This window comes from Lagopus leucura, unplaced genomic scaffold (assembly GCF_019238085.1).
Source record: "Lagopus leucura isolate 7727_CA_CO unplaced genomic scaffold, USGS_WTPT01 Super-Scaffold_100019, whole genome shotgun sequence".
Taxonomy (NCBI): domain Eukaryota; kingdom Metazoa; phylum Chordata; class Aves; order Galliformes; family Phasianidae; genus Lagopus; species Lagopus leucura.
In genome coordinates, this window is record NW_024962273.1 from 2,940,204 (window position 1) to 2,967,834 (window position 27,631).

General features: G+C 40.5%; 2 long non-coding RNA genes across 5 annotated transcripts in view; one reads left to right on the forward strand and one right to left on the reverse strand.

The window, feature by feature from the left end:
• The window catches only part of LOC122183669, a 253,449-nt gene extending 249,364 nt beyond the window's left edge, over nucleotides 1-4,085 (forward strand). Inside the window, exon 6 of the long non-coding RNA XR_006180324.1 lies at nucleotides 4,046-4,085. This is a non-coding gene — a long non-coding RNA (uncharacterized LOC122183669). The remainder of the gene's footprint in view (nucleotides 1-4,045) is intronic.
• LOC122183667 lies at nucleotides 163-27,631 on the reverse strand. 4 transcript variants are annotated; one of them, XR_006180320.1, is made up of 10 exons: nucleotides 27,581-27,631; nucleotides 20,451-20,650; nucleotides 19,426-19,727; nucleotides 18,732-19,178; nucleotides 17,953-18,115; nucleotides 7,489-8,537; nucleotides 3,936-4,066; nucleotides 2,543-2,745; nucleotides 1,756-1,859; nucleotides 163-725 (listed from the first exon to the last, which is right to left on the reverse strand). It is a non-coding gene; the product is annotated as an uncharacterized LOC122183667 (long non-coding RNA). The 4 variants fall into 4 exon arrangements; XR_006180319.1 differs by having other exon boundaries at nucleotides 1,756-1,867; XR_006180322.1 differs by lacking the exon at nucleotides 19,426-19,727 and having other exon boundaries at nucleotides 1,756-1,867.

Here is a 27,631-nt window from a genome sequence, read left to right on the forward strand (position 1 = left end):
TGGAGAATAAGAAAGAAAGTGCCTGGAAAACCAGCCTGCAGATTGAACTCTCTTCCTGCTTCAGAGCCATCCTTGGGTGCTTCAGTTCAACAGCTATATACAGCTCTAAAGCACTCAGAGTCATAGGGAAGGAAGCTGGGCACGGGCAACAGCAAAGGAAAATCGTTTTCATCATTATATATGTAATAACCCGAGCTTCATTTGCATACTTTGATTTTCCTGTTCGGTAAAGTTTGATCCCTGAGGCACTCAGTCAGATCACTTGAGAGGTGTTGGGAAGTAGCACAGAGAGGCAGTGGGGAGAGCTGGCCCACAGCCAGGGAAGCTGCCCAAAATTGGAAATAAGTTGTTCTTGTTTTTTGGGGGGGAAAAAAAGGGGGAAAAAAAAAGAAAAAAAAAAAAGAAAAAAAAAAAAGACAGCTTTGGATGGGAAGGCTGTTTCCACAGCCAAGAGGAATTATTTAAGTTGGCTAATGTGACACGGCCAGTTGAGTGTTTGCCTTTCATATCCTTACTTGCCTGCCTCCCTTTCTCCTCGGGGCAGTCTGAAGGAAAGGAAGGAACAGACAGATGTTCCTGGCCTGTGCTTCTGGGATGTGAGAGCACATCCAAGAGATTTGTCACTCTCCAGAGGCACCCAGGTGGGAACTGGGACTCATTGCTGGGTCACGAGGGTCTCGTTGTCAAGCTGGGAAGTTGATGATGAAATCCCAGAACGTTTCCAACTGCAAAATAAATTGGAAAAATAAAATAAACAAATAAATGAATAAATAAAACAACCAAAAAAACTTTTATGTGAAGGGAGGATATGAAGGATTTATATGAAGGGAGGAAGGTATTCATCTTCTCTGCCACTTCTGTTGCTTTTTGTTGCCCTTAGAAAGGCAGGCTGGTCCAAACAAGAAGGAGGTGGCTTCTGGCCATTCATCTTCTTCCCTTCTTAAGGTAAAAGAATTAAAAGCGAAAGGAGAATTTTTAGTCAATGGTTTTCACAAAAGACTGGGATCCTGTTCTGCAAACCCCAAATGGGATGCCAGGCATGTCCCTAAGGGATACCAGTGTTTCAGTGGCCCAGGGTCATTGGAGATTCGGGTTAAGGGAATGAATAGTAGGCAACAAGTTGGCATCAGTTTGTGCTGGCCTGTTGGGTCTGTCTTCTGCCGCCCAAGAGTACTTACATCCACATAGTAATGATGAAGATTCATTTGTAGTAATGAAAACCTCATAAATTTTGGTGTGACTTACTCACTCAGACCACACAGACCATGCAAGATAAAGTCAAATCGTACAATCTAATGAAAAGTAGGTACTGGCATTATTCCATCTGTCATAGAACTGTCCTCAGACTGGAAATAAAAGGTCACAGCATTCTACTCCTCAAGAGTAAGCACCAGTACTTAAGGAAAAGGACATTAATTGTTTAGTTTTGGTGATATCAAACCTATAGGTCATTGACAAATAGACATCTTTCCAATTTGTAGGGGATAGTGCAAAGTTGAATGTGCTTGAGAACCATCAGTAAATATAACTAGCTACAAAACATGAACATGGTTGCCATTAATGGCTCAGGATAGAGCAGATTCTGAATTTTTTTTCCTCCACCTTTCCTCTCTTCCTGTTGTCATGTGAAGCACACTCCCAGCCTGAACATATCACATAATTCCTCTTTGGTTGTCTCGTTGCAGCTCATATGTCCTTCATTCTCACACCATATTTAAAATCACAACATAATTCAATTTTTGTAGGAACACTTACTCCCCTGTATTCATCCCAGAGAAGGAGGAATTTTTTCATGATTTTTTCTCTTGCAATTCTCATTCTCATTCCCTCTTCCCTCTGCAGTGACAGTCAGTCTTCCTCTGATATACTCAAAAAAAGAATAAATGATAACATGTTGCTGTTGCTGCTGTATTTCCTCGTTACTGATACATCTCCTTTATAGAGGGGTTCTTCCTTTGGACCTCTTTTTCAAATGGTGTGGCCTGCTACCAACAGGTTATATTCAAGAGCAAAAACAATAGTTAAGACCTCAGACATTAAAGTTACCAGTCTTTAATAGGATTGCAGAAAAGAAATTGTGTTTCATGATGTATGAGACTTAGGCCATTTAAATACATGTGAAAAAGGTAAAAAAGGTCTTTTTGTGCAATAATTCTGGGTCATTTTCTGGGTCAATTCTGGGTCAACACAATTTTCAATTCTGGGTCATACCCCATGATGTTCAAGAGCTTTTCTGTCTTACGCATTCCCAAATGAAGTTAATGTATTCACTTAAATCTCCATGCTTGCTGTCCCTTCTGTCCTTTCAGCAGAATCTCCTCCACTTTCCTATCACCAAATCTAATCTCAGTTATTTCTGCTTCACCTCCATCAAGCACACAAATCCAAAGCCCATCCACAACCTCAAGTCCCCAAAACCAATGAGAAGAACTTTCTTTGTTCGAAGGATTAGAGTATTTTAGCATTTACTTCTCAATCTATTTCTGTATGCTTGAAGTTTGGAGCTCTTGTTGGGATATAACTCAGCTCTATAATTAATTACCTTGTTTACTTTATGCAGAAATTTTCTTTTATTGGATAGTAGTAGTCAGCAATTGGAAGTGAACTCGGAGATCTAACTCGGTGTCTTCTGGAAGTGATCTAACTGTTGGATCAGTGTGTCCCTGGCACATTTGTAGAACAAATTCATATGTCGGTTTCCACAAAGTACTGGTAGTGTCTCAGCTTGCCAGCTCTTCCGTTCTCCTGCAAATGAAACAAAATTCGAACTTTAAATCCAGCCTCTGCAGCCTGTTCCAAGATTGAAATTCAAATGCGCGGATCAGAGGCCACCTCTTGAACATTGCTTTTGGTTAATCAAGAGCTTAGATGGACGTGCTTTTTTAGATGTGAATTGGTGTTGTGGGAACCTGACAAAATCGTATCATTTTGAAAATTTTCAGATGTGCCAGTGATGTTTTGAGAAGTACTGATCTCTTGTGGTTTCCATAATTTAAAACACCTTCTGGATCAGGTAAACTCAACAGACTGGCACACCCAGTTGAGCCAAGTTTTCATACTTTATATCTTACATACTGAATAAAGAGAAAAAAAAAAGAAAATGTTCAAAAACATTTGCTTAGCAAGCCCCACATTCATTGCTGTAGTACCTGCAGAAACTTCATCAAAAACAGTGGGACAGCAGTTTTCTTTTAATCAAGCCCTTAATTTGCATCCTGCAAAGAGTTTCAGATTTTGGCTGATCTGAAAGCCCTGCCCCAACAGGGCTGATATATTTCACAGAGTATTATAAATAATATTTTAAAACTCAAATAAATGAAGTCTCCGAGCATTTTTTTTTCCTGAAAAATTTTACTCTATTTATGAAAATTTAAATATGCCTCTTGAGAACCAAAACCATCACAGCAAAGAAAACAACAGGACCAGACACGAGAGCACTTGTATTCTGAGCACAAAGACATTTTAAAAGAAGACAAAGCCTGACATTTGCCCCATTTTTAGGTGAACAAAAATACATAAATAAATTACTAAATAGGCTTATTACAGAGTCATTCTGCTTTTTCATATACCTACAACGAAAATGAATCATATTTTAATGCAGGAAAACCAGGTGACAACATGTTTGAATTCTGTATAAGATAATGAGCTGTATTTTCATTTGAGATGTGTCAAAATAAAATACCACTGGGAGAAAGTGTGTCTTACTGAATCCTTTATAATAGGCAACATAACCAGCAATGTGTGAAACCAGAGAAATTCAAAACCGCATACTAAGAATCACCTTTAAAAGGTGGCAGGAAGCTTTTAATTCTTTCCAGCTCTTCTTTTTGGGATAGATCACAGAGAGGAGAACCCTCACAAAGATTTTTTGGGGTGCACTATGGGAACAATTCTTCCATGGCACATATTGATATTTTTGTTAATGAAATGCCCACCTGATGGTACAAACCCTGAGCTGAGCTGTCTGAGATTTGGACTGTGCGCAAACAGACAGACCTCGAAACTCGCTCCAATGAAACCAACAGTTTTCTTTTTTTCTTTTTAGGTATTTCAATCACTGCCGAGTCTGCGTGGCAAAAAAAAAAAAAAAGAAAATTTAAAAAAAAAAAAGAAAAAAGGTGGGTTTTTTTGTGTATCAACATATAAATGAATGAAACACGAACATGCCTCACTGCTCTTCCCGAGGTAGATAAATGACCATCGTATGTCACTCTGAAATGGAAAAATCCTAGGGACCTACAAAGTCATAGAATGGCTTGGGTTGAGAAAACCTTAAAGATCATTCAGTTTCAGCCTCTGCCTCGGGAGGGACACCTGCCACCAAACCAGATTGCTCAGGGCCCCATCCAACCTGGCCTTGAGCACCTCCTGATACAGGTCACCGAAAGCTTCTCTGGGCCACCTGTGCCAGGGCCTTGCTATCCTCTGAATATACAATTTCCTCCTTACATCTGTTCTAAAATCACCTTCTTCCAGTTTAAAACCATTAGTCCTTATAAAATGTTTCCACAATTATTATGAGCCCCCTGTAACTACTGAAAGTCTTCCTTGTCTTTTGACATGAGTCTGTTTAGAGCAAAAAACAAACAACAAAAAAAAAAGGGGGCAGGGTCTTGGACACAGGCTGTGTTGCCTTGCAGCACTGCACTGCCCTCCCTCAATGGCAACCTCATACCATGCTAGAGATGTTCCATCACCCTCCTGCACTGCCCACCTCTCTCCAAACTTAGATGGGTGACAGATGCTTTTTCCCCTCCACCCCATTTTTTTCAACAGGATAAAAATAAGTGATTTAAAGGAGTCTAGCACCCAAACAGCTAGCCCTGCCTAATATTTGCAGTCTAAATAATCGCCATATGTGGCAGTGGAATACAAGTTTGTGGGCTTTTTTTTGTTGTTGTTTTTTAATAGAAGTTAATCCAGCTTTGAGCTGGATTAATTCCCAATGAGGCTTGGGGACAGACAGCTGTTTCTCTTCTTTTGCATGGGAGCATTGCCCTCAAAAATCCACCTATACTGATCAGCTTCCCTGATGCGCGCAAGTTGTGCCTATTTTTGAACTCTTGTTCACATTCAGGGACAGCATTGCAATAATCTCTGCTTCTCCAAAAAAATAAATAGTAGGAAAACATAAGAAGTTATGACATTTGGAAATCTTTTGTTGACTATTTAGCCATGGAATAAGAAAGGCTGCAAAGCTCCCATCTCATCGGGAGAGTTGGGAAGGAGGAATATTTGCAAAGGAGACACCGGACAGGAAAATAGGTATTAGTCTGTAAGGGAACAGCAGAGCCAGATAAATCTTGTGCTGATTGTTAAGACTGAAATCGCACAGAAACATTTTTAAGGAAACAAGCCTTAGAGTGCTTATTTACCCTGCAGCAAGCAACAAGCATTGGTGAAAATAACAACAGGACAGAAGAGGGGCAAAAGACTAAACCAGATGCTATTCTGAACAATTAACTTGCATTTTCCAACTTGCTAGTACTAAAAATTGGGTGACTGCTCTGTATAACCAGAGTTATACACGCTTCCGTATTATTCCTTGGCCTGAGTACTCCCCAGACCATATCTTCATCCAAGCAAATTATATTTTGTCCAATAGACATGGAGGGTGTATAATATCCAAGCAGCTAAGTTTGGTCAGAGAGTGTTATTTCCAAAGTAAGGCTAAAAATCATACCTGAGGCTTGAGGGTAGAAGCATTTGCTTGGCAAGATTTAAATATCTGTCTCTGCTGTTTTGTTTTCTCAAACAGATTATGTAAGCAAGTCAACTCATACCTAAAATGTGTCTCAGTTTGTGTTTGTTCTGTTTTTTTATTGCCACATTTGAAAATTAATAATTCAATGTTCTAATATTAGCTGTCATCTTAGCTGTGATAAAATTAATAATTCATCAAACCGGTATCAAACAAATGGCACCTTTTTATGCTGGATGAGAAATATACTTTGCTATATCGTGCAGAGCTAAATTTGGTGAGATTCTCCACTTTATTTCAAATGAAATCATATTTTACCAATTAGTATATCATTTTATCATCTCTATGCAATTTAAATTATCTACAAGAAGACTTGCAGCAGCATAGGGTGCTTTTTTTTTTTTTTTTTTTTTTTTTTTTTTGGCAACCTGTTTTTTTTTCCAGATGAGCTGCAAGACAAGAACAGTGTTTTCTGACCAAGCAATTCAATCATTTATATGCCCTTTCCTTCCAATAATGTGCTCCCAGGGAAAGTATCCACCATACCTGCAGTGCTCTGGCCAAATTCCAGTTCGGGTAATTACGTTCTGCCTGTCTAAACTCTGCCTGGAGTTTCATTTGGAGGAAGCATTGTTTGCTCCCTGCTCATTGTTGTGGGCACACGGATCAGGTGCTGGGCTCATCTCTGCAGGGGCTGGCTGGGCTCCAGCCCTGGATGAAGCGAGATGCAAGAGCAGAGCAGCTTGTGCTACATTTGCAAAGCGTCAGGAGATCTTTGGAGTGAGAGGTGCTGTGTAAATGGGAGGTCACTGGTGCTATCTGGGGTGCAAATGCATCCCTGCTCAGAAGCTTTATGGGGAAAAAAACAAACAAACAAAAAAAAAACAAAAAAACAGGAAAAGGTCTCTTGAAAATGTTTCACGTGTATCCTGACACGTTTGAAATTCATTTTGCTACAGCATGCATCTTCCCCAAAGGGTGTATTCATAGCTTAAAAGATGTTCAGGAAAATGTCCTCGAAAGAGGGACAGCATCAGAGGTTGGAGCACGGACAGGCTGCAGCTTGTCCAGGACAGGAGGTTGGGTACTGCAGAGCCTGCTCCTCTGACACACTGATCTGCCCTTGGGGTCCTGCAGCGCAGGGTAGATGTGGGCTGCAGGTGTGGGGACAAGGGGACAAACAGAAGACAAGTGCTCACCACCAGCAGCTCTCATCATGCAACGATGGATGTTCCCAGCTTCCCAGGCCTCCTGTGAACACCCCCTTGTGTGTCCTCACTTATGCTGCCGTTACACATTAAAAACTGGCCTAATCCCTTGCATCTGAGCTGCAGCATCCCAAGAGTGCCAGGTGATGCCTTCAGCAGAGGCCTGAGCCCATCCATAGTGCTAACAAGCCCTGGAAGAGCTGCCAGCTCTTGGTGACTAAGCCATGGTTGAGGAAGTTTATAGACATAACGGGTGCCCATCAAAACAAGCAGTATGGTGACACATGAAAACATCAAACTGACTTCCAGCTACAAGAATGCTGATATTATATGCTGCCAGGATGTAAACCAACACCCAAAATAATCTTCCCCACTGCATCCCATTTGTTGCAATGCTAAAATTACTGACCCCTCTCTTTTTACTAGTTAGTACTCAATCTTCCCACGAGTTCACCTCCACATTCTTCCATCCTTTCTTCATGTTTGCATTGCAGTATTGCATTACTTGTATCGCGTTACACATCTGCTTTAGTCCCCATCCTGCTTCTTTTGGCACATCTGTGCACTGCCATTACTCACCTGCCTCCTCCTAACGCCGTGATTGAGCTCCTGCGACCAACTTTTTCTCACTTCATCTTTCTTTCCTTTTCCTTTCACTGCTATTCAACTATCATCTGGAAATCTGATTGGGTGATGGGGGCTCGTCATCAGTCACTTACGGAACCTTAAAGGGACAGAATTTCTAATGGAAATTGAATCCAAAAGGTTAGATTCCATTGGGAAATTTCAAATTGACAAATTTTCTGAATGGATCTCTCCTAACCTTGCTGTATATAATATATGCATTTATTGAGCTTAATTTTTGGTTAGTATCAAAATGTATTGATCTGCAAGATAAATATTGACTTGACCTCGCTTTCTCTCAGTCTATATTTACTTCTTGAGTCAATAAGTCTAGAAACTGATCTGACAGGAGTCAATAATGGTTTAAAATTCTCAAAATAGCAGCTTTGCTCTAAGGTTGCAATTCCTTATTTTAAAGTTACTGCCTTAAATACATAACCACTCAGGAGAAGTTAACACTTTACTGCACAAAGCCACTGGGGAAACACTCAGATGCCAGGAGACCTTGAAGCGACTTCAGGCCAACTGTGCCATTTCAGCACTGGCCAAGCTGTATTTCAAATATTTTAATAGTGACCTACTGCAGTCCATCTTTTGCCCTGTGGATCCTAAAAATGTGAGCTTATTTCTGGAGGTTACGCCTGCATATCACTGATTGCATTTGTCAGGGCTAAACTGTCTTCAGCCTTGGGAAAATGCAAAGCTTGCTAATGGGTAAAGGTTGTCATCATGAACATGCCCTCTCTGCCTTAATTTCTCTGCTTTGTGAGCTGGTAATTAGCCTAGAAAGATTTTTAGAGTCAAATGGGATTGTATTCTTTCAATTTCTTGTAGTGTGGTAGACATGTCTCCAGTTCATGTCTTCATCCAGATTTTTCTCATGCTGTAGCAGTGCTCTTCGTGATTCTGAAGTTCAGCTTCCAGTTCCTGTTTGAGTTCTTTAGCAGATAGTTTGATCACTCCTCTTAGTTGAGTCCAGTGCTAGTTTAATACCTGAGAAAATACTGTAAAGTAAGGAAAACTGTAAGCATCAGGTACCATCCCATTCAGTAGATGTTTTCCACTTCATTAAAGATAAGCCAAGGAATGAAAATGGAGAGAAATCCCTCCCTAAAAATGAAATTAAAGATCACCATAAAATATAAGGAAGCAACAGGGGTGGGTCATGTATGTTTAAAGATACTTGAAAAGTTGAAAGGGCTGGGAAGCAGAGGGTGGAGGGTGAAGTAAAAAAATTTGTCATAGGAAATTTTCTTTAAGACTTATTTTCCCCAGATCTTAATACAGGTAGTTTTTTAGAGAAGACAGTGTGCAGGGCAATAGGTTCTAATTAAAGCAATCTTATCCTAATATTCACATATCGACTTATTTTACTAGTGGGTAAAGCAGGAAGAGAAGCATATGATATAATATACATAGGTCTGATTGAATGGGAAAGAAAGCAGATACTTTTCATTCTCTCTGCTAATGTTACACAGAAAGGACTAACAATGGCAGGAAAATAGGTTTCCAGATTGAAGAGGAGAAAAGGAAGAGCAGCATTCCCACTTACACAGAGGCAAAACCCCTTGCTAAGAGGCCAAAATTCCTCACGGCAGAGAAAAACAGCCACACCAGAATATTAACAAGCCAGGAATCACTGCACAAACAGTATGAGATATTGTTTCCATTCCTGGTCAGAAGGAACAAGAGGAAGATTCAACCATCCAGCAGGCATTCTGTCCTGCCTTTAGTGAAACACAGAGGGTCACAGCCATGGAGATTGCCCAGTCTTTAGACAAGACCTCCTGTCCTGGATTGTGCAAATAGTTAATGCACTCAAACTGGAGCAATGGAGCAATTACAGCTGGCAATACAGAGAGGGGTTGAAAGACACAGTTGGGCAGCCCCAATCTAAAAGGGGATGATGGTTCCTAGCTGGGATGAGAAGACCTTTCCTAGAACTGAAATCTCATTCCTGGTGGAAACGGAGGGGTGGATTTCTATGAAAATAATGTTCTGATTTTGAGAATCTGTGTTCTCTGATGTGAAATCACTCTGCTGAAAAGTTTTCAGCCAGCCTCAGTGATTTTAATTAAATAGCAATGGCCGTGTGTTGAAATTCACAGTCGCCATCCCTGTTTGCTTGTGGGTGTTGAAAAATAACCTTAAAAGAAAAAAAAAAAAAAGTTTACTCTTTACTCAGCAACTTGAACAGATTTCAACTAATTTTGCAGTTGGGAGGAATGCGCTCAAAGACAGAAATTTTCTTGACTGAGATCATCAGAGCCCCGAGCTGAAGCAATTGTGCAACTGAGAAAAGTATTCAGGCTAATTTCACAAGAATTATTTACTCTTTATGCTATTAATTCACACCTACAAGGAAAAAAAAAAAAAAAACAAAAAACAAAAAACAAAAGGTTCAGAGAAACTCTCGGTCTCCCCTGATAACTTCAAGATGCTCATCTGAACTGGGGCCTGAATTTCTCTGTGAAGTGGAGAGTGCTCATCCAAAACCATTTAACCCAGCAGTCCTCGATTTGTCCCTCTGCACCCGCGTGGAGAGATGCTCATGGAGGGGAGAAACTGATTTTCCTTTTCCGAATTCTTTCTAATAAACAAAAAGCAGCTTGCAGCCTTCCTCTTTTGTGTGAGTGAAAACAACCCCCTTTTTATTAGTGATATTTTTTTAAATATTAGAAAAAGGGACAATATGTTAAAAATATGCAGCGAACAAATATCATCTGTACAGACTGGAAGAGAACCTTCATAAATTAACCTTATTAGTGCATTACTGTAAGTGAATGCCAAAAAAGCTCCTAATTTGCATTAAGATAGATTTTTCAGGTTGGCTGCATGATTTAATTAAAGAAAAGATTAAGAATCATTAAACAAGCTGCTCTACCTTGCAATAACAGAATTCATATCTGATTCAGGTTAACGAAAACACAGATGGTGATTCAGTAACTGTTGAGTTGCTGTAACAGAATGAAAATGATCCCATTAGTTCTCTGGAAATGTGAGGGAATTTGAAAATTAGCATGCAGATACATTGTATGGTGCTAGACAGCTTGGTCTGCTTGGATCATCACTGATTACTCTTTGTTTGGGTTGGCAACACTGAACTTAATAAATGAAAAAATGTTCCAGTATACCACAGTTGGAAACTGTTCAAGGTTGAAATAGGTGTGCAGACTTTCAAGAAGAGAGAGTTAAGTAAACAAATGTCAATCAATTTGGGGCTGGCAATGTTTTTTTCTTCCAGAATGTCTGTTCTTGAGAAGGAAGTGTCATCAAAATTGAAATCCTTTCCTTGATACATATGTTCGTGTGGTATTTATTATTACAAAGGTATTTTAAATGCATATCGTTCATTTACAAAGAAACATTTTGACACCAAAAGAGGAGAAGAGCTCAGAGAAGAATGGATCAGGTTATGTGTATTATTGACAAAGAAGTCAAACTGTTGCTGCAAAAAAAGGTCATAACAGAAGGAGATGTAAAATATAGGTAGAAACCCTTCTAAATATTTCAGCGAATTCAATAAGGCACATAAAATGATCATTGTCAGCCCATCTGGGGAAGCAGCGCCTAGGCAAGTGCAGGAGTCATTTCACTCAGCACATGAAATTTTCGAGGCACTCTCACAGAGCTAACTGTATTATGTAGTTTGTAATACCTGAATCACAGCAACCTTATGCCTCCAAGCATGAGATTTTGATGACGAATCTTGCTGAGAACAGTGCACATAGGAGGATCAGCTCTGCGTTTCCCAATGCATACAGCCACTCATTTTGCTGCATTATCTGCCCGACAGCAAAATAGGAATGTGTCTTGTCTTTCCCAGAGGTGTTTTTTTTTTCCCTTTTCTTTTTGACTTCTTAATTTTATTGCGAGTGACTTCAAGGCCAAAAGGTTGTGGGTAGGGTGTTACAACAGAAAAGGAGGTTGTAACACTCAGACTTTTAGGTTAAAATGTTCTCTGCTTATCACGTGTTAAGATCTTTCAGAAATGATGTAATGCACCAGGGACTGTGGTGCTACATTTGCAAACCACCTTTTTTTTAATCATTAATTGACATCATATAATAATGTCCAGCTCAGTACTCCCAAAGTGATGGTAATTAATCTTGTGGGGAAAAAAAAAAAAAAAAAAAAAAAAAAGACATTTTTAGCTTTTAGCATGGAAAGGTCATAAACAGGTTGTTTTAGGTTTGACTGGATTTTAACCATCTGATCAAACTTTTTTTTAGCTTTTTTTTTTTTTTAACATTACCTTTTTTTTTTTTTTTAACACATTTTTCATGATTGTATATAACAGAGATATCCTCAGCAACTTGGCAATGTTTGAAAGCACGTGTTATTGCAAACAAGCGTGTCTTAGTTACAGAGGAAACCTCTGTTCTTCCATGCCCAGCACTTTTTTTTTGAATGGCTTTAGAAACTTTTTGCTACATGATATACTGCAGAACATCTTTCAGAGTCATAGTATGGTCTCAAACAAGGTAAATCACAAGGAAAATTATCATTGAATATTTTCTCAGTACTCCACCTTGTCCTATAGCAGTTAAGTGTTCTGCTTCCGTACTGATCTTACTGTTTGGATTTTGCATCTGCTTGCAGCTCCAACTCCTTTCTTGGCTCTCTGAGCAAGAATGAGAAGGAGAAAGACTGAATTGTGCACAGTTTTCCCTGTGAAACTGTACAATCGAGGAAGATGTTAAAGGATAGTAATGCTGTGCACGCCAAGGCAGTGTTGGTCGAAAAGGATTGGATTACTGACTAAAGAGAATAGATCAGGATATTAACTGCCAGATATCAAATGATCTCAGGATATTTTGGTAGTTGCTGCTGCAAAACTGAGCAGACCTTTTAAATATTCTGTGTTATTTCCATGAAAACCAGACAGTGCAAAAGAGGATATTTGGTTTGGTATTTGATTTATATTAGTGCATTTTTGTTTGGATGAGAACTGTGAGAAGCCGGTGGTTTTGGTTCATGGGAGATCTGGCGCATCACTTTTTTGGTTTTGATTCAAGCGGGTTCACATCCCCCGAGTTTCACTTTGACTTTTGAATTTGAACAAATCCAAAAATTTCAAAACAAAACCCTGATGGAACCGCTAGCTTTCACATGGTTTCCACCCAAAATTGTAAACTTTGCCCCCTCTGCAAATGGAAGAGCATATTCGAAGAAATACGCATTCCAAATTGCATTAACAGAAGTTATTTTTAAGTCAAGAGAGGAAGATGACCCAAATTCTTCAGATTTCTCCAGAACATGGGGCCCAGAAGTCCAAATGACCTTCTCAGAAATCCAAATTGCAATGAAGGTAATCACGCACGTGAAAAATATCATCCCAAGGGTTAGAGTTTTCTTTCTTGAGAAAACACAAATACATCGCCCCTACCTCTGCCATTATTTTGCATTGGGTATTTCAACTGCGGGTTAAACACAGTAGAATTTCTGGACAAAGCTCTGGCCAGAAGATGCCATTCCCCTAAAAGAAGGTTTTCTCACATTCTGTGGGGTCATCTAAAATGGAAGCTTCAGCAGAGACATTTGGATGCTTGACAGGACCTTCTTGTAAATGATGTGTCCTTGGCCAGTCCAAGAAAACCTCCCAAGTGAATATATCACAGAAAATCAGGCATACAGTTCTGGCCCTTGTTAAGAAAAACAGATAATGAAAAGCAGAGAAACCTCTGAACATTCAGAAATAACTTTCATAAATATCCTCAAAGGAGATGATTATATATTCCAAATCAAATACCTCAGAGACATAGAGACATACGTATTCCAGTAGGCTCCCTTCTTAAAAGTATTATTCGACATTTTCAATTTATGCTTCCACTAAATCTTATTTATCATCATGCTTTTCTCAGCTGATTAAACCCAGATAACAGTAACTTTTTTTTTTTTTTTTTTTTTCCCAATACTGGATTTACACACATCTTCAAAAATATTTAATACTTTTCTACTGAAAGTTTATTATGGACATCAATTAACTTACAGTTCTTTGGTGTAAAGTAATAGCATTGCATTTACTTTTCTTTCTCACTCTGAGTCTCCCATTTGCTCTTTCTTTCCTGCTTTTGGCAGATTTGATTTGGTGTCTTTGGTTGTGGAGTCTCCTGCTCTGGAGATGTTCAAGACCTGCCTGGATGCCTACCTGTGCGACCTGCTGTAGGGAATCTGCTTTGGCAGGGGGGTTGGACTCGATGATCTCTGGAGGTCTCTTCCAACCCCTACAGTTCTGTGATTCTGTGATTCTTTAGGGTGTTTGGTACTTCCAAGCAAGAAATTACAGAACCTAGCAGCTTTAACCAGGTTAATGCTGCACATCTAGCTCTGGACACAGAGCTGACATTTCACAGGAGGCTGGACTGTTCTCCATTATCTCTGTAGAAGCACTTTGTAAGCTTGGATGGGATCCAGTTAAGGAGCCAAAAACAATACTGTGGAAATTACCTGTCCAGTCAAGTCTATAAAAAGTGAGTCACAGATAACATAAGCTAAAGCCAGTAATTCCTTCAAATAATCCATGAACGTACTGTAAGTTGAAAATGAAATAATTTAGAGTAATGAGGACATATTAACCTTTCAACGTGAATAAATAACAAAAATCATACCTATGTTTGTCTGAAAAATGATCAGCTTTTGATACTGGAGCCAGTCTGATTTGCCATGTGTCTGGGACCTTGCACATGGCAAACAGCATGCAACTTTACACCGCATCCTGAAACACCCTCAGGGGCAAATTATGGGACCCTGAGAAGCTCCCAGCAGCATCACGCAGCGCTACTGGATCAGACCTCGGTATGTGTTCCCATGACACTCAAAGAAGGCAAAAGAGGCCCATTTTTCCCAAGTTTGTAAACAGAATGCAACTCACTTCAAGCAAAAACGGTGAGAAAATTTCAGAGAATTTTTTTTGAGGCATCACGCCTTGTCGCTCGTGGGATCTGGGAAAGTAACTGTGTTGCAATAAAGCGGACCTTAGGCTCTTTATGAAACAGGATGGAATGTTTATATTTGACTATTATGGTGATGGCTGTTATTGAAAACAAAGAATGAAAAAAAAGCAAAGATAGATAAACATATTAATTATGTGTCAAACCACAGGATACCTCTTAGGACACTGTGATGGGAAGACTGAAATACTGCAGCTAACTTTGCTTATTTGAAGAGTATTTCATTTTGGGCTTTATATTAATCTTTAGGGAGAAATGAATTTCAGAATTAGTATTTGATGTGGTGACCTTCTGAATTTCCTCCTTACGTTTAAGTGAGGGTGATATCCATCCAGCAGAGAAGCGAGGTGGTGACAACACGTGATCCTCACTTACATGAACCTCCATGCTTAGGTGAGCACTGGGAATGAGTGTCCCTATGTCTAACCTGCACTAGAAGTTATTGAGCTATGGAGGGACAAGTATTTCCCTGCCTTCATACCCTACTGAGAGAATTTTAAATTCACTCAGCTCATTCCCTGTAATTTCTCTCAGTGGCCCAATAAAAAGCATCATTTTCTGTTTTTCAAAATCAAAATTCAGAGGCAGAAATGCAGCCACATTAGAAGGACAGAAATACCTTTTAGAGTCCGTGTTCCAGCATATAGAAGAAGGCCTCCAATTAAAGCTACTCTCTGGTCAAGCTGGCGCTTCTGTTTTAATTGCACCCTCCTGTCACCTTGGGTATTATTTTTATTTTTTTCAGCACATGTGAATGTCTCACAGTTCCCCAAATGAAACTGGGGCTGTCAAGTGATGTGATGCTGTGTCACCATGTAGCTGATGGCCAAGAGCCAGCTCTGCCAGCACTCTGCTTTGTACTGTCCGGGGGAGAGAGCTGATTCTTCAGCAGCGTCTAATCAGTTTAAAACAAATCTGGAAGATGTTACTAGTAGACGAGATGAGATCCAGACCACAGCAGCCTCTGCATACAAAGAAGTGAAGGATTTCTTCTGAGAACAAAATTAAAGAGGTGGAAAGAACACTTGGCAGTTTCAACACAATAATGACTGAGAATAAGAAGGAGTGTACTACTGGTTTAGGAAATGGGACTACTGGTACCTTGAGAAAGTGCACACAGATATCAAGATCTCAGATCTGGTCAGCACTGGAAAATTTCCCATAAATTCATCAGCTCCTGGTTAATTCTTGAAAAGAAACCAAGGCCAAAGAAGTTGGAAGGTAAAGATGACACATTTATCAAATAAATCACAGGAGGTATTAAAAAATGCATGGTTTGGATTTGCGTAACATCTTCCATCTGAGTTCCTCAAAAGACTTTGGAAGCTGTGTGCTTTCTGCCCCATCACAGATAACACAAAGGTCCCCATTCATCTTACCAGTGCCTCATCTAGAAACCTCACAGAAGGCCTGGGTCACACAGACGTACTCACAAAAGAGAAACTCCAAAGATTTTCTTTGGGCTTTTTTTCTGGAAAAGTTCATTTCCTTTGGACACCTTGCAGTAAAGGTGTGACACACAGAATGATGGCAGAAAACCAAATATTTTCCTGCCTGCAGGCACCTGACCTGGCTCAGAGATCAGCATCCAACGTAACATGACCAAGACCCACATTTTAGTTCTTGCAGGAATTGACTGAGAGAGCAAGTATGAAACATAAGTACCTAGAAGGGGAATGGAAATAGTTAGAAAAGTGGCAAAAGAGCTGCTGGCACCTCTCACTGTTATGTGAAGAGGTGAGAGAAGGAGGCATCTCTGGAGACACATTTCCCAAACATAAAGACTTAAAGCAGAAAACAGAAAGTAACTGCTAGCTTCCATTTGAAACAATCACAGTTCTATAGATCAGCTATTACCAGGAGGGAAAAAAAAGAGTTGTACATCTTTAGGAAAAGCTTCCACCTTCAGCATGCTGTAATTATGAGACTGCATTTATTCTCTGCTTGTGACAAGGAGGAACAACAGCTCCGAGCAGAAAGGAAATGCTTTCCTTACTGAGGAGGCAGAGGACCAGGATGTATCCCTCCTCCTCATGAGAAAAAAAAAACCTCTTCAGACATTTTGCAGCATTTCGTCCCATCGTTTGCTTTCTCTCGGAGATCTGTTCCCTTATTTCCTTCATTTTATTATTACCCACATTGCTGATCACATGGGCAATGGCTCAAGTGAGTGAAAGGGAGCAGAGTTTATCCCTCAGCCTGCAGGGCTGCATCTATTAAAGCTTGCCAACTTCAGTTGAGCAAAACGTGGTGAAACATTCTTTCACCTTACATGGGAATTAACCCAAGATCTGAGCCGAGAGAAATTCTCCCACTTCTCTGTAAAATTCTGTAATTCATCTCTTTCACTTTCCATGAGGATTTTTCTCACGGTCTGTGAAGCAGGTCAGATTACCTTAGATATTCTGTCAGTAGCTGAGCGGATCGGGTATTATAAGCTCTAATTTATGGTCTCCTGTAACATACTGTATTATAAAATACTGAAAGATTACAGATCCACTTCAGTTAAACCCCTAAATGTCTGCTTGCTTAGCCAAGCATGGCCATGGAGGCTTTTAGTCCTGCAGGAACCCTGGGCTGACATCTCCTGGGAAGTGCAGGGCACAGAGCTTAAGTTATCCCTGTCTACCCACTGAGGACCTGAGGCACACTGTGCTGTTTTGGACTCTTGGATTTTTTACCCTCTCTTGTTCTACCCTACACTGCACACTCAAACCCACTCCACGAACCCTGATGGCCACAAGATCTAAAATTTGAAGGTTCTATACCTGCAGTACTAAATATCAGTGTCCTAGCATCACCGTACAGTCTTTCTTTAGCACAGGGCATTGCAGTGTGTGTTAAGAATTGCTTATTGCAGCATGCTTTATGAATTTCTTTTGGCCTCTTGACTTCATCCATTCCTACTTTCACATTATTCATCTTTTTCTCCTCTCTTACTCTTTCCTCATTTTGTTGCCCCATCAAGGGCAATGGGCAGGACGTGACTGTTGAGGAGATCTGAAAGTTTTTGTCCCCTTCCACCTTCCACGCTGCTGTCACCAAAATTTTAGGCTGTTCACCACAATACCTTGGCAGGGCTGGCAGCCTCTTCCACTTCTTTGGTCCTTGCCTGTCCCAGGATGTGACCCCTCAGGTATAAAATACCCTCCAGCAGCTTTGTTTCAAACACAGCATCAAATCAGCTGTGAGTCCAAGAAGCTGCTGCAGTGGCTGCAGTGAGAGGGGGGAAAGAGGACAAAGTGCCAGAGCTCCCCTGGGAAGTGCACATGGAGAGCTCAGCTCTGTTCTCAGCAGAATCTTCCCGTAATAGCATCTAACACCATCACTGACACTAATTACTGAGAAAGCAAGGGGGGAGCAGGCACATGCTGGGGCAGGAGAACCCTTGGCTGCTCTCTTCTTCTGTTCCCACCTCAAAACAGCCCTGGCTGAAGGCACGAGGCCACGCCAGCTGCAGGCTTACCTTGGGAAGCAGCAGAGAGGATGCTCCAAGCTTGGCTGCGTCTCTTCATTTGGATTAACACATCTTCCTCATCTCTGGGAGATGGTCTCAAAGAACAACTGAGTTCGTGATGAGGAGCGTGGGCTGATGGATTCTGCATACAGTTCCCTGTGAGACGACCGGCCTGCAAATAAAGACCTGAGTCTGCAGCATCTTGTACCAGCACAAAGCATACAACTGCACAGAAATCCTTTTCATAATCAGGAGGAAAAAGAGAGAGAGGAAAAAAAAAAAGCAGCCCAAATTCTTAAACATATTCAGACTCAGCTGGAAATCGGACCAAGAGATGGACTAGCTCTTACTTATCCCTGAGGCACATTCACCCCTCCATATAATTAAGCTCTTGGGCTGTTTTGTTAGTGTTGAGAAGCAGGCTTTGCCAAAAGTCGTCTGGCTTTCTCGCTTAAAACAGTGACAGGTTTTTTTTCCCCTCCTTGCTAAAGAAAACTTTCAATTTCATTGCTTGTGTGCCTTAGGTATAATTTTTTTTTATTTTTATTTTTTTTACCTTTCACAGTGTTTTTTCCTGCCCATAGAATTATACAAAAATGGTCATCAGTGCTCCTGCTGAGAAGACCAGCCACTGCACATTGCAGAGAATAACTTTAATATTTAAAAAAAATAAAGACCATACTTCTTTTAAAGATCTTGCTCTAAACAAACTGAATTATTCATGCACAGAATTGTACAGCATTAGAACACCTGTTTTCAATCATGCATAATGTAAAATCACTCATTACCTCACAAGAGCCTCTACATCTCCAGCAATCAAATGGCATTGAAACAGCGGAACAGGTGCTTGGCAGGTGGATGCAAACAGATGTTTTGGGCTTGCTTGTCTTTTCTTGTACAGGTGTGGTGATCTTGTTTTTAGCAGCGTAATTGCTATTTAAATAGGTGATATTTAATTCTTACGTGATTCAATATTTATTTTTGCTTCTTCAATTCCTTTTTCCACTCTGTGAACTGTGTAGGCTGCAGGCAGCCCATGAGATGTGCAAAGGCTCTGAGCTGTGAGATGGGGTGATGGCATTGCATTGCAGTTACTCTGACTTTCAGTCCACAGGTCCTTGCCCACGACGCTTTATCCCTTCTCTGCAAAATCTGTGCTTAATCACTGCGAAGACCACCTCACTCCCAACTATCTGACGGTGGACAGGGGCCAAGGTATGTTTCCTGAAGGAAATCTGAACAGTGGGTATAGGAGACAGAATAAATAAAAAGATTTGTTTTCAGGCAGTGAACCAGTAGTTGTCCAAAAGTACTTTGGTTCAATGTCTTTCAAGCAGTCATTACTAGTTGGCCAAAACAGACACATTCCGAGTCTTACTTTGGATTTCAACAGTGGCAAATCATTACAAACATCTTTAAACTTGACATTCAGTGATGGATAAAACATGGGGAGAGTTTTTTACACTACCAAGTCACCTGTACCTGTTCCTGCTTTTTGTGGTCCAGCATCTTAGGGAAGTAAAGATAAATATCAGATGTGGTGAGCTGCATCAGTGCTTCATTCAGGTGGGTTAAGAGCAGAACAGGTTTTCATGGTTAGCATACAGTGCTAATCCATATGTAGGGTGTAAACAACTGACAAATGGGGTAGCATGGACCTGAGCAGTAAAATTTTTGGACTAAAACCTTAGTCCAAAAGTCCTTAGAGCCACCATAAGATTAGCCCTGATAACACCTACAGAGCATTACTACAAAGGAGTTGTTTCTTCTGCTAACTTCAATTCCTAAATAGAGAGAAAAAAAAATGTTAGTCAGAGCTTCTGTAGTTCTTTCCTCTTCTCCTTATGATCTAGCTGACTGTGGAGAGAGCAGTAAGCAATCTGATACTGCGACTAGAAATGCTTTCTCTTAGACAGTCTGATCTGTCAGAAGCACAAACACGTATAAAGCAGTTAGGTATGCACACGTTTAAGATACTAAATATGATAATAACTGTGTTCACAGAATTTGGCCAGCATCAGTTCTTACGCCAGCACAAAGAACGCAATCTACACAGACAAACAAATTCAATAATTTCACCTCGGTATACCTAAATAATTAACTTGATTGTATTTTTCAGCATCAGATACATCATTTTTTTTCTTTGAATATAAGCATCTCATTATTTCCAAGCAAAAACAGCAAAAGAACCTGGGAAATTAGGGGATTTATTCTGATTTTACCTCTAAGAAACAGGTGCTCGGATGCTGGAGTAATAAATAGGAGCAGTTAATGAATCTGTCTTGAAGCAAGTGTGACAGAATTTAAATGACACAATTACCTTAACAAGTAGGATAACCAAGGCTGATAACTATGCCCATATTTGTATGTGTATCTGTATACATACAGCTCACACTTGCACGGATAAGAAGTACATCTAGCATTAATTTATGTGTTTATTCATGTGTAGCTTTTCAAATATGTATAAACCAGAGGGAAAAATATCTACTAGTACAAGATAGCTTTACCTATTCATCCTGAGCACATGCATTGCCACAGGACCTCCTCCAGAAGCAGCAGATGCTTGCAGTGAGCCTTCACACCAGCATCTCCTGGGCTTCTCTGGTTTAGGCTCCAGAAATCCTCCCTCCAGCACGTGTCCTGGGAGGCTGTGAAATTCCTCTCTTTCTGGGTCAGAAACGTGTGATTTCTAATGTAACAGAGGTTACTTTAAGTGAAAGAATGGCACAGAGAAAACAAGGGTTGAATCAGTGGACACAGGATGAAATTGAAGCTCAACAAATGTTTCCCAGATTCCATTTGGGAATCATTTCTGACCATTTCTTTGGTAGGAAATGTAAACACATTTCACAGAACAGGTCCATCAGCACTCTTTCTTTGACCTCCCACCCAGCCCCAGGTGCTGGAGCTCATCTTCATCCCAGTATGAGTGCGTTTTCAACCTTTCCACAAAGGGCTGTTTGATGTGGAGTGCTGCCTTCAGGAAACGGAGCCGCCCTCATCTTCACTGTAAGAACTTTTGACCACTTTTCGCTGCAGGACCATTTCCCACAACCTTGTCTCCATGACTGGGCTTCAAAGGATGCTGTGCTGCTCTTCCCTTTAACATCCTCACCAGCCATGCTGCTTGGATTGGGAGGGGGAGCACTTTTTTTGTGCATTATCTTTCAGTTCATGCCTCGTGTTTTGTTTCTGTCTCAGCTGATGGCAGAGGCAGCATGGATTGGTCTCTCCAGGATGCTCCTGATCAATTTTCTTTTCACGTGAAGTATAAATTATTAACAGCTGCCAGGCACACAGAACCAATTCACTCCCCAAAAGCTTTCCCACCAAATCTTCCCCACGTTTCACAAAAAATTCTAGACAAATTAATAAATACCTTCAAGCTTTTCCCCCCAAAAAAGATTGATAGAGATATAAAATCAAGGTAGGATGAGTTTGGGTAGGCATAGAAGTCTTAAGCCACTGTCAGAAAATACTCTAGCTGAGGTTACACAGGATTTTTTTCTCTGTAATTTTAGATAGTGGATGTTGTGGGGAGCTCAGGCAGCATCTCAGAGAGGTGTAACCTTCTGTGCATGCACTGCTGGACCCCATGCACTCAAATCTCCATCGCTTGAAGGAGTGACGCGATTGCAAACCTCAGTGGTCTCCTGCCCTGTTCTCCCAATTCCATGCAAAATATATCAGCTTTGCAGTGGGATGGATCAAGCCCTGTGGATTTCCCATACTGCAACACTATCACTCCCTTACAACATTTGGGAAAAGAAATTCTGTGATCTGTGTAACCACTTAGATATGGCCTGTATTTCTGAAACATGGTTTCCTGCTCCCGGAGAGCCAAGCTGCACAGAAGATAAAGCACTGCAAAATTTGGGCAACATCCCCTTTCACATAGCTTCTGCTCTGAATATGGGTTCCCTGCAGGAACCAAACCTGGCATTGCAAATGGGTATCCCAGTTACCAGGTGTGCATATTCATGTTTGCATGTGCACACATATGCAGTTAAAATACATGTACCTAAAATGGAAGGAGGCACTGAACACCGTGCCCAGCACAAGCCCTGCAGCCCGAGCTCAGTGGGTTTTCACCCAGCAGCTCCGCTTTCAGCCGACAGCTGCAGATCCCAGGTGGTCTGACATTTGAGATAGGGCTGCAGGGAGAGTGGAAGGTGTTTGAGAGAGAAGGGGGCTGTGAACAGCACCGAGCCCTCATCCAGATGGAACCGTTCACCAAATAACCTGAGATACTCTATTACCGTCCATATGTCTCCCAGGTCTCCAAAGGCCATACTCCATTGATTTATTAGAAATCTGCTTTTTTCGGCATGGGTTCTTTCCAAAACAGAGTATAATGTGGGATTTTAGTATCATCTGAAATGTTCTTTCTTAAAAATTAGTTCTTCACTTTGGAAACGCTTCACCAGACTAGAAAGCAAATATTTTGGGATGGGTGCACTCTCCTCATGTACCCTTTTAACAAGTTTCTTCCTGGCACAGCAAAGAATAAAACATTTTCTAGGGCATTTCTGTGATAAATAAATGACTGAAGGCACAGTACCAATGGAGCAAAAGCCACCATATGGATATAACTATGCTCACAGTCTGCCTTGTGCCTATTTCTTCCTTAGCATATAAGCCTGGCAGAATTATTTTATTGTTTTAGCACTGCAAACAGTTGTTATTAGTGTATCTTATTTATAGTCGGTTCTTTGCAGCACTGTAGTAATATAGAAAAATATCAGTTATTTCATCACACTGGTGAATTTAATGAACCTGAAGGTGTGTGTTATTTTAGCACTTGCTGCAGCTCCTGTGAAAACCCAATGGTGCTAAAATCTGTAAACCTGTCACTGCTTAAGTAATAACCTTGTTAAAAGCATCTTCATTTAACTTATTTCAGCTTTTGCAGAATGCAGGTTTTATTTTATCAGTGCAGGGAATAGGTGTTTCCAACCAAACCACTTATTGTAAATATATTTAATTGTAGTTCATTAATTTATTCACAGTGTTATTGCTTTTATTTTAACACTTAGTTTAAATTAAGCGTTGTCTGGAATTGAGTTCCCATTTTCGATTTTTTTAAACAAACTCTTAATTTATATGAAATATCTTAGGTTAGAACAGTAAATTTTATTCTGCAATATGGAGAATGTTCCTTGCATTCATTAATATCCCTTTATGCTGCAAGAAATGAACTTCCTTTCTTAACACTACAGACAGGAAAACAAAATGAGATTTTTTTTTTAATCTTGCCACTGTGAAATTGGACTTTTTTTTTTTTTTTCATTTAAAAATATAGAGAAAATGAAGCATTGACAGCATATGTTCCAAATTATCAGTTGATCCTCACAAATACACATTGACAATTACTGAAATTTTGGCAATTAAAAAAAAAAAAAGGGAACTCCCTGCTACTTAACATCGTCCCTCAAAAGTGAAGTGTAATTTGCACCATCACTTCTTTATAGTACCAGTGATACTTCCTTCATTATTACACCGTGGCATTGTTTGTGACAAATGATAAAAGCATCAGGTTCCCAGTAAATTTTTACAAGGTGGGCAATTATCCATCCGTTAATACTCTTTCTTTTAGACCTGCAATGCTACCGTATGCTGCTTGGCACACCATGCATCCCAGGGAACAAATCCTCAGAACCTCATATGGCCACCCTGAAGGGCAAAGGATTGCAGTAGAGACTCCACTTTGTTGGTTACTTTGAAATAATTATTGGAGTTACTTATCCAGAATGCTTCCTTTCAATTGCCATTTTTGGGAGGGCTGTGTTATTCTTTTTTTGTTCCATACTTTTGCTCTCCTACTCAGTGTAGTTCTGTTTCAGTGTTTATTGATTTGTACTTTGGTGTAGGGCTGTGACTACTATAAAGCAGAGCACCAGCATCCAAGAGCATGCAACGCCCCTTGTTCACGCTGCACATGCAGATGACCTGGCCATTTAAGTGCTTCTGGCAGCAGAAGTTTCTGGCCTAAAATCAGCCTTGATTTTAGCTTGCAAACAAGTCAAAAGTGTTGTTTAATGTCATTCCTTCTCCTAATTTTGGTGTTGAAACCCCTATGAGGCATGGCAGTGCATAGTGCTAGTAACTCTGGCTGTGCTACATACACAGCAAGAGCGATGCAATAGGAGGCATTTACTCCTGATTTGGAAATTAGGGAGCAAGGATGGATGAGAAAGTCGCCCCTTGAGGTGGGATTAAAGAATAAAAGTGGGATTGCAGCAGTATCCCAGAGAAAAGGCACACTGTGCATGCTGTGGGGTCACCACTAAATTGTTGTTCTGGTTGCAGACGCAAAGAGTGCAAACGTGCCCCAAGAAGAGAGAAGGGAATGAGAAGATAAGCCAAGCCGCCAGCCCTGTGTCTGACTGTTGGATTGGGATTCAGGGCAGGAGTTAGGATGCTTCACATCCCAACAGCTGCACTCTGTCTTCAGGATCTGAGAAACTGGACAAGACAACTGAAAAGGAATCCAGTTGTTTAAGCTTCGGCTGGGATTGTGTTTATATTTGTTTTGCTTGTAGCCTTTCGTTTCCAGCCTTGCAACTAAAAGCCTGACCTTGTCTTGCTTAATAAACTTCATGCAGAAGCTTTATTTTGTCATACACCGTGTTCCATGCCAAGGGGAAGATTGATGGGTGGGATCGTGGGGCTGCAGAGCAGTAACACGTCCCATGGGTACTCATCCTGCCCTGTGCTGCAGCCTGAACATTGAATGGAGCTAGAGCTATGGCATCTCCTGGCCAACACATCCTCTGCTCATGGGTGTGCTTAAGTCTGGGGCTGCGCTTAAGTCTGAAGCTCCAGGGGCTTCACCACCATGAGTGTGGTTTGGGGGCTTACAGCTGGCCACCATGCTTAGCTCTACTAAGTTCCTCTCCAGCCATACATGCGAGGTTGGGTTATGAGATCCTACCTGCCCTGACTTTAGCTGGGTGTGCTGCTAAAGAAACCTTGAAGAAGGCCTGCCAGTGCCAAGCATCCCCTTACAGATCTTCTGTTGACATTGGAAACTATTGCAATTCAAATTGGAAAAAAAGAAAAGACAAATTCAACTTACACACAGCATTGATGAGCCAGCACTGACTACAGCCACAGTTGGGAGAGAGGATGGAGAATGGCAATACTGGTACTACATGTCTGAACCCTGTGCACTAGGGCAATCCAGCTGCCAAACTGGAAGGGAAACTTCCCTTTCTACAGCATAGAATGGCCTAGCAATGGGTTTAATTCACATCTACATTGTATTGACCTGAGCTACTTCATAGCTAAAGCTCCAACTATTTATCTCGAGACGAGATAATTCCAGGTAAGGTTTCATGTTAATGACCTTGTCTTCACATAATACAAAACCATCTCACTGTAGTTCTGTACACACTGCTAGTACCAAACCAGAGCTAAGTCAACATAATATTTATGACCATAATGCTAAAAATGTGAGATTCAATTTAAAATTACTGAGCAGAAATCAGAATTTAGTAAGATTTCTTGTTAAGCCAGAATCCCACAACAGTAATAGCAATTTGACCCACATAACTTTTTTTGTTTCTTAAGTTCTACTATTACAGACCAATTATACATTCTTGAAAGAAATGTTATTAATTATTGAAATATTAAAAGCTGGAGTCATTGTTTTTCTCCACTTAGCATGCCTTTTAAGAGAGATTATAGAGAGAGAATCTTTTGATAGTCTTAAAATATTCACCAGTGCTAGAACAATTTAATGAAATTCACATTTATTTCAAGGATTTTTTTAATTAAATCTATTGGTTGTTGGTATCCGTAAACCCTTAAGAATAAACACCTGCAGTGTTTTATTATGTAAAAAGGTAGTTTAATTGCATCATATTTATCACAGACAAATCAAGCCCTATTCAGAAGATAATAATGACACAGTAATTGGACCAGTAATTGGTTCAGGATGATTCAATATTGTACTAATAATCATAAATACTACTGTCTCCTGCTTTGGTACAAGGCTGACACTATATTATAGATTGGATTTGGTGCAATAAATATTCGTGAACTGGGTCCAGCAGTGCCTAGGTCTTTAGTTCCACTGTGTTAGTAAATAACAGGTATCAAATAATAGTACATCCTACATGAGCAGTGATTCCTCACACGTGGCACAGAGTATGCCGTGCTCTTTTCTGCCTCCAAAAATGGCCGGAATAAGCATCTGTACAGTAAAGAATATCCTTGCATTAAGCATCAACATTTGCCTTGAGATGTTTCCACTCCAGGCAAACCTGGTCACACTCAGAGCCAGTTGTAAAGTAGACTCATTTGGTTTAAATCTTGTTTTCTTTGGCTTTTTGCCTGTTTGTTCCTATTTATTCTTATTAATAACAATGGGATAAAGGGCACTCTCCAAGGGACTGAACTGCAAAACGAATGCTGAACATTTAGCATCAAAGAAGACATAGGAGAACAGATAAAGTAACCCAAAACTGATCACTCCTAAGCTCCACAGTTGGTCAGGGAATAAGCATGGTGCACAGAAACCAGTACCACTAGTGCTTTCTTAGAGATTGTCTCCTTTTCATGCATTTGCAGTATTTCCTTTGTTTGGCTGCTCTGGAGTACAACTACCCCATGAGAGGCATTGCACTTATCCCTGCTGCTGCAGCCTCTCAGGGCTCCATGTTTCCAGTATGAATGGTTTGTTTTTGGGAAACGGGATTATTTTGTGCATGGAAATACTACCTGAAAGTAACCACACCATCACAATGCTAATTGGTTGCTCCTTATTACTGTCTGTCACGTCAGCTATTAGGCCTGAGCTTCTCAAACACAGGTAGCCCTGAATGAAAGGACTCAGATTCATCCTTAGGCAGACAAAGATGAAAGAGATGGCAAATTTTCAATATGCTTCTTCCCTGGCTTTCACCTGGAGCTTCAACCAGACTTCTCCAGACTGCCCTGATGTGATCCTGCTTAGTATTGTGCCACTTCAAGTTCCCTATCACGTCAATAAAAGCCCTATTCATCCCAATTGTGCAATATAAATTGTCCCACTGGTACCCAACTGTAATCTACTTTTTTTTTTTTTTTTTTCTTTCTCTGTTTTTATTTGTATGGGTAAAGTTATTATGCCAGTTTTATTATTTTCTTTCTTGACTTGACTTGTGGAGAGGGGGAAGAAATCTAATCAATCAAACACAATACCATTATGGCAAAGGGCGGATGGTAGGAGGTGACATTCCCATACCAATTGCTTGTTTATGGTGCCTTGATACAGTATAACATGGCTCACAAAGCCACTCACATGCCACTTAATGATAACTGTGAAAATCACGCCTGTCACCGCCGCATTCAGGGGAGGCTTGGCGGACCCTCAGCACTGCTCCTTCGCCAGGGCTGCGAGCTTTCAGAGGGAGCCAAAAGGGAGTGGAGCCTCATTATCCCTGAAACAATGATCCTTATTCACTACACAGAGAAACTTGCTTTTCATTGAGGTATTATATAGCTCGGAGCTGGAATAGAGATAACGTATCCCCTTTATCACTGGAACAAAAGATTGGGGGTCTTTGCTCCTTTGCTTGGAATAATGCCCTCAGCAGCCCAAACTAGAGTGTTGTTGGGTTGTTTTTTTGTTTTTTTTTTTTTGAGAATTTACCTCTTTTCCTTGAATTGCTTTGCATTCAAGGAATGGTGCAGCAAGGCCCAG